Source organism: Mus pahari, chromosome 18 (genome assembly GCF_900095145.1).
Source record: "Mus pahari chromosome 18, PAHARI_EIJ_v1.1, whole genome shotgun sequence".
NCBI classification, from domain to species: Eukaryota; Metazoa; Chordata; class Mammalia; order Rodentia; family Muridae; genus Mus; species Mus pahari.
In genome coordinates, this window is record NC_034607.1 from 45,397,872 (window position 1) to 45,410,824 (window position 12,953).

The following is a 12,953-nucleotide window of genomic DNA, read 5'->3' on the forward strand; positions in this document are numbered from 1 at the left end:
TCCTCCTCCTCCTCCTCCTCCTCTTCCTTCTCTTCTTCCTCCTCCTCTTCCTGCAAAGAAGGAAGTCGGACTGTATGGCATTAGGGTTGTGCCTGAGTGACTTTGGAAATGGCCCAGGAACAGAGAGAAATACTGGGTAAATAAAGAGGTAGGTGATTAGAGCCATATATTTCAAGTCGATGAAGGAAGGAGGAGATGAATGCAGTGACCCTGTAGAGGAGCTGGCCTCAAAGAGGAACCTAGTTAGTTCACTGTAACCAGAGGGTAGAACAGGTATGGGTATGTGGCTGTAGTCTGCCTGACTTGTGGAAGTTCTCTCATGACCTGAAAGGAGGTTGGGCGACATATTGGAAGGTTAAGAAAGAGGAGAGTTATACAGTGACTGCCAAGAAGAATGCGAACCCAGAAAAATGAGGTAACATCACTAGGCGGCTTACACTTGCTGGACAGCTAGGTTCAGTAAGTAACTACCCCCACACCAAATGACTAACGACACAAGAACCCAAGGAAAGAGGCAAATTGGAAACAACCCAAGACCCAATAGAGCAGCCTGTGAGAGTTGGATCCATACTCAGTTGTGTATATCTGGCTGTTTTCATGAAGTTTCATTGAAGGAAATCATAAAAAAAAAAAGTGATTTAAGCACTTTTTCTACCATCTTTGCCAGATGGTAGAATTATAGACTCGCCTCTTGGAAAGCTCTCCTAAGAAAGGATCTTTATTGCATGCTTCATGTTTCATCTCCGCGTGCAACACCGTTCTCTTTATTGGTACCTTGTCATTCCTCACAGGTTTTTAAACATGTCATTCCCAGCATCCATCACCTTAACAGCCTCTCTTCTAAGTCTCTACTCAAGGATTATTCTTTCCATTCCTCCTAACAGTGTCTCAGTAATTTCTTATGCTGACAAGCTTATGCAATCCCAAAGAGGTCCTTCTGCCATCCACCCAGAAATATTTGGTCAAAAAGATAATATACGTGAAGCAGAGGTTAGCACTCATTTCATCTCATCACTCTCTTTAGAAAAGTCCCGGGACTCCAGGCCCTTTCCACGTAGGTGATTTGCCTCTTTGTAGAGAATTTTAACATTTTTTGTCTGTCTTTTATTAATTAATTAATTAATTTAGTAATGGTCTTTAGTTTTCTTGTCAGAGGTGGCCTTTAGAAGTCTATCTTTCAAATGTTTTGAAACTCACAAATTTCAACCAGAAAATAATTCCCTAAAGACCCAATGCCAGTTTCCAGTTTTCCATTTTCATTTCTATTTTATAAAGAATATGTATATGTATATGATGTATATGTAGACATATATATGATGTGTAGGTATATGTGTACATATGTATATGCATGTATATGTATATGTATATGTATATGATGTATATATGTGTGTATGTATATGATGTATATGATATATGTATATGAAATATGAAGTATATCTATGTGTATATATATAATGCATATGTATATATCCAGCCTTTTTGTCAAGACTAACCCTTTTTAAAGTCAGATAATTATCTTTATAATTAATCCAAGCCTAAATTTTAATTTTCAAGAGGGCTATGATATAGGCTACAGATATATATATATATATATATATATATATATATATATATATATATATATATTACTTTTGAGACAGAAAAACACTATTGCCCTTTTCTGTCACACCTACTTTTTACAATAGACCCTTTAGTGATTCTGTTAGCAACATCCTCTTGTTTTTATATTTTATTTTTTAACTATGTATGTGTCTGCATGGAAGTTGGTGCATGTGTGAGTACAGGTGTAAGAAGTGAGTACAGAGTTAAGAAAAAGGAGTCAGACCACCAGGAGGGTAAGTCACAGTCTGCAAGTCACCCAGCATGGGTGGAACTCCAGTTTTCTACAGGATCAGTGCAAGCTCTTAACTGAATTATCTCTCCATCCCCAGATGGAGCTACAGTGTACTCATATACATACACTCTCTCTTAAACTCAGCTTTTGTCTGAAAGCATCTACGTTTCTGCTCACTCTTGAATACTTTATTTGACTGTGTATCTGGCAAATTGTTTTAGGATTAGCATGTTTTTGTTTAGGCTTCATTGTGGTTGTTGAGGAGCTTGGTAGAAGTCTAAATACTCTGTTTAAGATAAGCTAGCTATGCTCATGGAAGCTTAGAAGAGCTTCTCTTTCTCGATGGTGGTCAGCATGTCTGTGCTTGATACATCTGGATGAAAATTAAATGCATTTTTGCTCCTTAGAAACCTTGCATTTCTTTTCTCTGGACTAATATGTCTTGAGTTTGTAGAAAATCCTTATCATGAGGGTTTTTAAACTCTCTCTCTCTCTCTCTCTCTCTCTCTCTCTCTCTCTCTCTCTCTCTCTNCTCTCTCTCTCTCTCTCTCTCTCTCTCTCTCTCTCTCTCTCTCTCTGTCTCTCTCTCTCTTCCTCCTCCTTCCCCTCCCCCTCCTCCCCCTTTCCTCTCCTCTTGTCTTCCCTTCCTATTTCCTCTCGCCTTTCCTTTCTTTTTCCCTTGTCTAAAATTTCTATTAGACATATATTTGGCCTCCTATCACACCCGTGCTTTGAATGTTTGTTTATTCGTTTCATTCTCTATTTGCCTGTGCCAATTATTTCTAACTCCTTATGTGGATTTCCTGACTTGCTGACTGTTTTCTTTATTCATATCTAAGCTTTCATTTTACCTAGTCTGAGATTTCAATATTATTTTCCTTTGATATCTATAAGTTCTCTTTCAATTGTACTAAGATTTTCTGAGTTCTTCTTTTATACCCTCAATGTTTTATTAAGAATGATTCATTTATATATATGTATTTATGTATAGGATTTATTTTATATGTATGAGTACACTGTAGCTGTCTTCAGACACACCAGAAGAGGGCATCAGATCCAATTGCAGATGGTTGTGAGCCCCATACGGTTGCTGGGAATTGAACTCAGGACCCCTGGAAGAGCAGTCAGTGCTCTTAACCACTGAGCCATCTCTCCAGCCCCTACCCTTAATGTTTTAATTGCACATTTTTTGTAGTCTTTAGGGAATTCTTATACTATCTGAAGTATTTAGACCCCAAAACCTTCCATGAGTAGGATCAGCTTATGTTTATTAATATTGATTGTGTCTTAGTTAGGGTTTTACTGCTGTGAACAGATACCATGATGAAGTCAACTCTTATGAAAGACAACATTTAATTGGGGCTGGCTTACAGGTTCAGAGGTTCAGTCCATTGTCATCAAGGCAGGAGCAGGGCAGCATCCAAGCAGACATGGGGCTAGAGAAGCTGAGAGTTCCACCTCTTGTTCCAAAAGCAGCTAGGAGAAGACTGACTCTCGGGGATCTAGGACAAGGATTTTAAAGCCCACACCCACAGTGGCACACCTACTCCAACAAGGCCACACCCATTCCAACAAGGCCACACCTAGTCCAACAAGGCCACACCTCCTTATGGTGCCACACACTGAGGCAAGATTATACAAACCATCACAGACTGTTTTAACCTCTTAATTTTTTTCAATATTTTACCACAAGATTACTCTTTGAGGGATTTCTCTTCTGAAGTGTTTTGGAAAAAGCCTTGGTTACAGAGGCCTGGCTTCAAGACTCTTCATTTGCTGTAGGGGCTTCATGGGAATCACCAACTTTGAGGCTCCTTGGATAGCACAGTTGCTCATTTTTGAATCACTAACTTAGCCACAGCTTAGGCTGAGATCTACATTTTGCAAGGTTACTTCAGTCACTCGGAGCCTGCACAGAACTTCATGTGTTTCCCATGATTATCCTGGTCTACAGGGCATTTTTTCTCAGTATTTTAACAATTTTTTTTAATTACCCTCTGACAATTTTATGTGTATACAATACATTTTGGTCATATCCATCCATAACTTCCCCTAGCCTCTCTCTCATCATCCCCATCCCCCACTTACTGAGTTCAATTAGTGTTTCCTACATGGGTCATGCACCACATCATGAGCAACCCCACCAGCAGCCACAACCCTGCAGAAACAATCACTGTTCCTCTTGCAGCAGAACAAATAACTCCTCAACTAGGGTCGAGGCCACGTGACCTCCTCCACCATTGGTGCTGGAATGTCGTTGACTGGCTTAGTCTTCTGTAGGTAACCACAGCTGCCATGAGGTCATGGCAGGTCCAGAACATAGCATTTCACAGCACCTCTGCCATCTCTTTGCTCTTACATTCTTTCCACCAGGTCTTCCATGATGTTTCCTGAACCTTCTGGTGGAGCTCGACACAAATGTCCCCTTTAGGGCTGAGGTCTCAACAGTCTCTTATAGCTTTTGGTTGTGAGTCTATCCTTTAACTGCTGCGCCATCTCTCCAGCCCCTTGACAGTCTCTTATTCCCAGAACTTTGGCCAGTTACAGGTCTCCTGCTTGACCACTGCTCACTGAAAAAAAGAAGCTTTGCTGACCAAGGTTGACGTTAATAATAACAATAATTTATTAATATAAATGTAAATATGTAAAATACAGTTTGACAACACATCCACTGAGCAAAACAGTTGTAGTAGGTTCTTCCCTAGAACCTATGACTTTCCAAGCCATGGACTTTTGACCAAGTTTACAATAGAAGACCTGAATTCCCTTTTGTGTAGCGAGCCTCAAATTCATTTTTTTACAAGCAGATGATTACCTTCTTAATATTCACGCTATCATTTCACCAGTGGGTATATCTTGCCTTACAGGTTAGAGGGTTCCTAGCAATGGAATTTTTGTAGTAGCTATGTTTTCTAGGGGAACCATTATTTTTATTCATACAGGATAGTCCTTTTATGCTCATTCAAAATCCTATACTTGTAAAAGTAACTTGCAAAGTCGTGGCTTGGTTTTCCAGAGCCCTTTTACATATCCTTAGTTGTGGTTAATCCATCTATCATCACCTCACAGGACATTTTCTCCTCCAGTCTTCCACTTGTGCCCTGTTAGAGCCCATGCACACCTATTGGCCCTTGCGTATGCCCACGATCTCATCTGTGTCCCTGAATAGTTGTCAGACATCAAGCCAGGAAGAATCCTGGCCAATATCCACCTCCTCCCCACACTTCAGCATTAAAACTTACTTTCTTACCACTACGTCCCCTTTAGTTTGTGTTTCTCATTCTCCCTTGAAAATGGAATAAATACGGGAATTCCCTTAACCGCCCCTATCAACGACTTCCATATCTATCAGCTACCCTCCACCCATTCTCCTACTATTAGAGGAGAACCACTCGTACCAGTGAGGTCACTTGTTCAAAGGCATCAACTTAGTAACACTCTTTTCTCTTGACACTAATTTCTCCTTCTTTCAGGATGACTCTAGTTCATATAAACAAGCTGATATATTTCACTTAAAAGAAGATTCTTCTGGACCCTTACAGGTCTTGGTTTGGTTTCCTTTGTTTTTTTTTTTTTTTTTTTTTTTTACAACCATTTCAATGTAGGCACTGTTCTCATTATTCTAGCAGAAATATTCTTTTCAAAGTCTCTAGTGATTTCCACATTGCTAATTTTCCTCTCAGTAAACATACTGTGCATACTTCGATATAGTAGAAGATCCCCTGATGGAAGGCCTTTGATCTTTAGTACTCAGGAATCCAGGATTTTGGTTTTTGGTTTTTTGCTTTGTTTTTCCCTTATCAGCTACTTCTCGGTCTCGTATAAAATTATAAAATACCTAAATTCAATTTTCAAATGTCCGGTCCTGTGAAGGTTCAATGCCCCAGTATAGTGGAACACCAGGGCCAGGAAGTGGGAGTGGGTGGGTTGATGGGGTGGGGGACAGGGAGTTTTCAAAAGGAAACTAGGAAAGGGGATAACATTTGAAATGTAAATAAAGAAAATATCTAAAAAAGAAAAGAAAAATGGAGAAATAAAAAAAGAAAGAAAAACACTCGGACAGCTTTATTATCTTATAACTTGTCAGATAACACAATTGTTGGGCACAGCATCTGCCCTAAACTTATTATCTAACCTGTATCAGCCATCTGCTGGTGGCAGAGGCTGCCAGTCCTAGCTACCCTAAGATCTTACATGGTTGTTATATACTCCTCATTCCAAAACCTGGCCAAAAAAAGCCTCTTCTCTTTCCCTGTGTCCTCTCTTCCTCCTGGGATCTAGAAGTCCCAGCTTTACCTTTCATCCAGCAATTGGCTCTAGGCCTTTTTTATTGACACAGTCAAGAACCAATTAGGGAATCAGCCCCTCCCCTACAGGTTTTAAATGCCATTCACAAGCCAATACCACCAAAATCCCTATCTCTAGTGTATAGCTCTCACTCACTGACCAAATTCATACACTAAACTTCTCACTTAACAGCTACAATAGATTAGGTACCAGGCATGTCACATGTATCCCGTCTAAAGCTGACTTTCTAATTAATCATGCTCAAGACTCTGTCCTCTCCGTCTTAGTGAATGATAGCGGATCCACTCTTCTGATTGATCAAACAAAAATGTGGGGCTGCTGCTGACTTCATTGTCTGGATCTGAAGATAAAGTTCTAGAATAAGGACATTTGTCCCATCCAAATGCATATCCCTTTATAAGAGGGGCTGGGGATAAGGCTTGACTTAACAAGCATTTAATCTGAAAACATAAGGACTGGAGTTTGAATTGACAGAGCCCACATAAGAATCAGTCATGGAGGCTGGAGAGAGGCTTCAGTGGTTAAGAGTATTGGCTGCTCTTTCAGAGGGACCACATTTGGTTCCCAGAAAGGACATGGTCGTTAACATCCATCTCTAATTCCTGTTCCATAAGTACCCATAGCCTTCTTTAGGTCTCTGTGGACACTGCACACACGTTGTGCACCGACATACATGTAGACAAAACACCCCCCCTACACACACATACACACAAATTTAACTGAATAAAATCTAAGGGGGCAAAGTGGGGCACAGTTGTGTATGCCTGAGACAGGTGGTTCCCCAAAGCATGCTAGCCGATCAGCAAAGTCACACCAGTGAGCATCTACATCTGTGACAGATCCTGTCTCAAAGGAAAGACACTGGGAACTATACGAGGGAGGTAGGGGGGGGGGGTCACTACAAGAATCACTCCGAACCCACTCGCGACTCCTCCTCTACAGAACAAAGGAATCCCACAGCATTTTTCCAACTATTTTTCTGCCTTTTTGCCCCTTCATGTATCCTACATTCTACCACATGCTGGTTCCATATGCACGCTGGGCTTCCCCTCTCCACACTTCTGCTCTTTGTAGTCCATCTGTCTAGAAAGTTGCTGACATACATTACAGGATCGAATCCTACTCATATACAAAACACTTACCATAGTTCCCTGCTGGTCTCCTCCTCCTTCCTCCCCTTCTCCTCCTTCTCTTCTTCCTCCTCCTCCTCTTCCCTCTTTCCTCTTGAGGGATTCACTCAGTCTTCCAGCTCTTAATTTTTAAAATTATTTATAAACAGACCTTGCCACATCTTGTCAGATTGGGAAGAGGGTTGACAATAAGTTCGTGTGGAAAAGGGACAGACACAAACGGCTCCTTCAACAATGAGCTTCATTAGGAACAAGAGCCTTAAGACTGTGATCGGGGTTTGACGTGAGAGTCCATTAGAAGGGAACAATACATTATATCAGAGACATGCGTGGCATATTAGAGGGAAAGAGGCGTTTTCCTTTAATATCTAGAGGGTAGCTTCATAAGAGGGATCGTTTACAGTAAGATGAGAGGTATCCATCCACGACAGAATGATGGGGCGGGTTAAAAGGGAGCCTTCGGAGAAATCCCCCAAACAAAGGAAAGTATCTACCTTTTGTATTATTTCAAGGGGTGATGGGGAAGTTGGGAAGTTTCATACCACATGACTTAGTTCAACATAGTATGACAAAGAACACAGAAGAGCCAGGTGCTGGGTAAAACCATAAATTATAGGCTTATAAAAACCACAGCACAGAACAGCTTTGTAACTCTGTCTGAGAGATGGATCACCAGAGGGATGTGGTCTGATTCAGACTGTGGGATCCGGCCTCATAGGTTGGCTCACATCTTAAAGAACCAGGCTCAAAATCTAACATGTATGTAGAATCTCCTTTCCATGCATCTTGAGAGTCTAAAGTGTGTCACATAAAATGTCTCTCCCCTTGGCAACCTATTGAGCTATTATCAGTGAGTGTTCACAAGGAATACATGTTTTAAAAAGTCATTGTGATTCAAATGGGATGAAGTGCATCTCTGAATTTCCTAGCCCTTTGCAGGGAGAATGCCAGGAAATATGACTGTGTGGGTCCATGCTCACATCACACCCTGATATGTGATGCTCAGCTTGGATACCACAGCTTACTATCATCAGAGGCAGAAATCCAGGGCTTAAATAGTGTGAAAAAGAAATTGTAAAGGACCTGAGTGTGTTAGGCAGATGTAGATAATAACTGTTCTCGGTAGAGACATACTTAGTGGCAAGGGTGTGGAGACTGTCAGATGGGTTCCTTGACTGGAAAGAGAATAACAATCCCATTTCTTTTGGTGGTAGGCCCTCTGTCCAGTCTTTACATCTTTACACCCTCAAAATCAGCTTATTCTCAACATAAGCTGCCACTTTATGCTTGGTGTGAGTTGGAATCCGGGTATTGGATATAGTCGGCTTGACACAGTTTTTAATCCTGACGGCTTCACTCTTTGCTTAGCTCTGGTGTACCTTGTCAGTCTCTGCTATCTTGCCGTAAGACTGAACACTATAGGAATTCAAGGAGAACATATATGCTAGGCCGAATTCTTTCTGGAATACAAGAATACGAAGCATGGATCAAATGCCCTGAAATCCAGTGTGAGCCTTGGCAGATATCTCACAGCTAAGAATGAAAGTATTACACCGTGCCACAGAGTTTCTATGGGGAAGCAAGCCAGAGGATCCTGTCATCCTTATTAAGTAGCCTAGAGCAGCAGTTCTCAACCTGTGGGTTGTGACCACTTTCAAAAGTTGAACAATTCTTTCACAGGGGTCAGATATCATGTACCTTGCATAGCAGATAATGAAAATAATTTAATGGCCTGGGGTCAACTCAACATGAGGGAACTATATTAAAGGGTGGCGGCTTCAGGAAGGTTGAGAACCACTGGTCTAGAGGAAAGCATAGCTCCTTTGTCTCTTCCTACATAATGAAGAGCCCATTTCTTGTCCATACCAGCTCCCTCACCCTCTTGTCTTAAGGACTTGTGACTGTGACTTTCTATAACGCGAGGAAATAGAACTTAAAGAAGAGGGGAGATTAAGTAGGCCAGGAGGATCCAACGTAACTTCTTCTAGTCAATGAGAGCAAAGATGGGGGCTTCCTCAGCTTAGATTGGCAAAAGCAAAAGAGAATAACATGGCTGGATCCTTTAAAATATGGCTGTTCCTAAGTGACCCAGCAAGGTAAAGACATTTGATATGTATGTGAGAGAATGGAAAAACGTTACTTCAATCTCTACCTCATTACCAGCCAAACAAACAAACAAGCACACTCCATCATTCCATGAACCTACCGAGAGCTTGTCTCTGGAACCTGCAGCAATCACATCCTACATGGGTCAGTAAACTGAAACCAGGCAACAGACACTGTTGCCAAGAATGGAAAACTCAGATAATCCCTAAATTCTAGGCCAAGGTACCAACATCAGCCGCAGAGCCTAGGAGAGGAAAAGGCAGAGACATAAAACAAAGCACTGAATCAAACTGGATAGATGGGATGCTCTGAGATACATTTGGGTTTGTGTCTCAAGTTTTCACTAAACCAAACACTAATCAAAAAAATAAACAAATAAAATAAAAAATAAAACCCAAAGAGTTAGCCTCATCTATTTGGGGGAAACACAGCAAGGATTTTATTCTTCCTTGCACTTCATTTCTTACCCAAGTCAGTTATATTCTCTGTACCTCCCTGGCCAAATTTCTTAACATTATAATCATACTCCTCTTGTGAGGTGGGGTGGCCAAATCTCATGGCTTTGGGGGTTAAGAAGACTAAGGAAGTAGTATTGAAATGTTAGCTCTCAGCAGGGAGAAGCAGTCGGAAACTTAACTTGTCCAGGAAGGCGGTCAGTTATTCATTCCACTCCTCTCATGACCATAATCTTTCATGCCGGGGGGTGGGGTGGGGGTGGGGAGAACACACCCTTCTCAGACCTTCTCAGACTCCAGGTCTCAGTTTTATGTAACTTTCTCCACTAGGTCTATGTCAGCCACTGCCAAACAGACTGTGTCTGTATTTTTCTTAAGTACATTTCCTGTCATTTAATTTACAATCCTGATCAGGATGTGAACTTATTTGTCAAGCTGTTCCTTATCTATGTCCAGCCTCTACTACCCTCTCTGAGGTCAGGCCTCTTTCTGTCTCTCCCTCTCCCTCTCCCTCTCCCTCTCCCTCTCCCTCTCCCCCTCCCCCTCCCCCTCCTTGTGGACGTTGTACATCGTGGTGCGCACTAGGCTCCGCACCACGATGTACAACGTCCACAAGCAGCTGCTTGTGGACGTTGTACATCGTGGTGCGCACTAGGCTCCGCACCACGATGTACAACGTCCACAAGCAGTCTCCCTCTCCCTCTCCCTCTCCCTCTCCCCCTCTCTCTCCCTCTCATTCTTCTAACATATTTAAGTTTGTGCTACTTATATTTATCATCTGAAATAGTTTGACCCTCCCTGCTGCTCCTGTCTGTTTACTTTGGCAGAGGGAAAGTGTAATGTATTTTACTTTTTTTTTTTTTTGAACTTACAGAACTCATTAGTATAATCCAAAGAAATGATATTTTAAGATATGGAACTTTATGAATTATTCCTATCAGTACCAGATATTTTCTGCTTGCCCCGTGAGATAAAATCTCCCAAAAATGTGTTACTCTAGCAACCTATTTTTTAGTGAGAGAAAAGCAAAAGCAACCCACGAATTAACATCAACCACCCCCTGAACTGTGCATCCTCCCAGAACTGAATCACAGTGTTCTGGAAGATACACCAAATGTTAGGTTAGTAACATGTCTGACATCTACATACGTGGGGGAGACAAGCATGCACAAAACCCGTAATTGAATAGCATTAATAGTAACTGTTGAACCGAAAAAGAAAAAGAATTACATTTAAACATAGAAGTTGGCAGTCACATAAATAGCACTGGAAATAGTTATATACAAATTTCAGAAAATTTCCTCATTTCCCTGTTGACTTTGGCCAAGGTCACTGAAGAGATTCCATAAAGATGACAGCTTATCCCAATCCTATTATCTTGAGCAATTTCAGTGGTCAGCTAATTGTCTGGTTCCTGTTCTTAGTCAGGGTTACGAACCAGTATGGTTTTCCAGAACTGACTGTCTCCTAACAGACAGAAAACCCAATAGCTACTGCTCTTGACAAACTAGAGGTAACTTCATACAACAGCCTTGTAGAAATCATAGAAAAGTCCCCAAAAGTTCCTTGGTTTGAATCCCAAGAGGTCCAATCTGGCCTTAGATTATTTTTTAGAACTACTAACAGCAGAAAGTTGTAAGTGATGGCCTTTCTCATGGCATCCACCAGGTATCCCTCAAATGAAGATTGTTTAGTGACATTGACTTGAAAAAAATTAATTTTAAAATACGTTGAAGACTACACTTCTGCTGTTCAAAATGGTCCAGCATCAATGTCATACGTTTTATTAGTCAGAACCTGAAGCCGTCCCATATCTACTGACTCAGAGACTGGTAGCTAAGATCTGATGAAGCTGCAAGCATGTTAGAAGATGAGAATCATTCATGGATCTTGTAGATTCTCCAAAGAAACCTTGGCAAAAAGAAGTCTGGAAAATGTGCGCTCAGGGAGGACAACGATGGTCATTGAGTCATGCCTCAGCCATCGCTGTGTGTAGGAGAGTCAGTCTATGACATATTTGTCAAGTAATGGAGTGGATAAAATGAGAGGGGCTAGGAGACTTTGTGGCAGATGACGGCTTGTGGCATACAAGTCCTGCCTTACTCCTTCATCTTCCTGCCCCCTCCCACGCACCAAGTCACATGATATGAGAGGTCTAGACTTGAGTCTTAACTCTGCTTTTCTTAGTGTTGGAGAAGTTGCTCTGGGTTTCTCAATCAGAGGTAAAACAAAACAAAACAAAACAAAACAAAAGAAAACAAAACAAAACCAGGGTATTTTATTATAGATGTCAGAAGCTAGAAAGGGTCTCCAGGAGGGGGAAGGAGAAGAACCCCTAAGCTAGGTAAGGGATAACTGAATTCACATAATATGAAAGTGGATGGGGGAGGTGTAAATACTGAGAGTAGAATGGTTTGATCAGGGATGGGAATATGCGGATGAGGAATGTATAGGGAAAGGTCTAGCCAATGCTAAAGATGTGTAAAAAGTCTTATGGAAACTCATTGCTTTGTACAGTGATTAGAAATGTATAAATTTTAAAGGAATCTAAATAAAGTTACCCTGTATGGGTGGCTAATGCTTCTCTCGAAGGCCATGGCTTGTTAAGCAAAGAATCCAGTACCAGGAGTGAGATGCCTCCCTATGGATTTGCTGATCAGAGAGAGCCCAGAGGTGCCTAAAACAACACAGGCTATCGCCGTTCTTTTGAATGTCCACCAGAACAGTTGGTGAGCCCATATTACTGAAGGTACTGCACACTTTGAGCACAGAACACAGAAAAAAAAAAATCAAGCTAGAACTGCCTTGAAAACGTCCTCCCTGCCAGTTAGTTTTCATAGTGCTTGAAGTTGCTCACTGTTCAGTCATGGCAGGCATGTCATGGAGGTAATCAACGGCTGTTCTAAATTGGATTTGAGGTCTTCTACCTCGGGAAAAAAAATTATACCTGATACTATAAGCTTGTTCAAAATCACAGCTAAGAAGGTCAGAGGCAGCCAGGCATGGTGGCGCATGCCTTTAATCCCAGCACTAGGGAGGCAGAGGCAGGGGGATTTCTGAGTTCGAGGCCAGCCTGGTCGACAAAATGAGTTCCAGGACAGCCAGGGCTATACAGAGAAA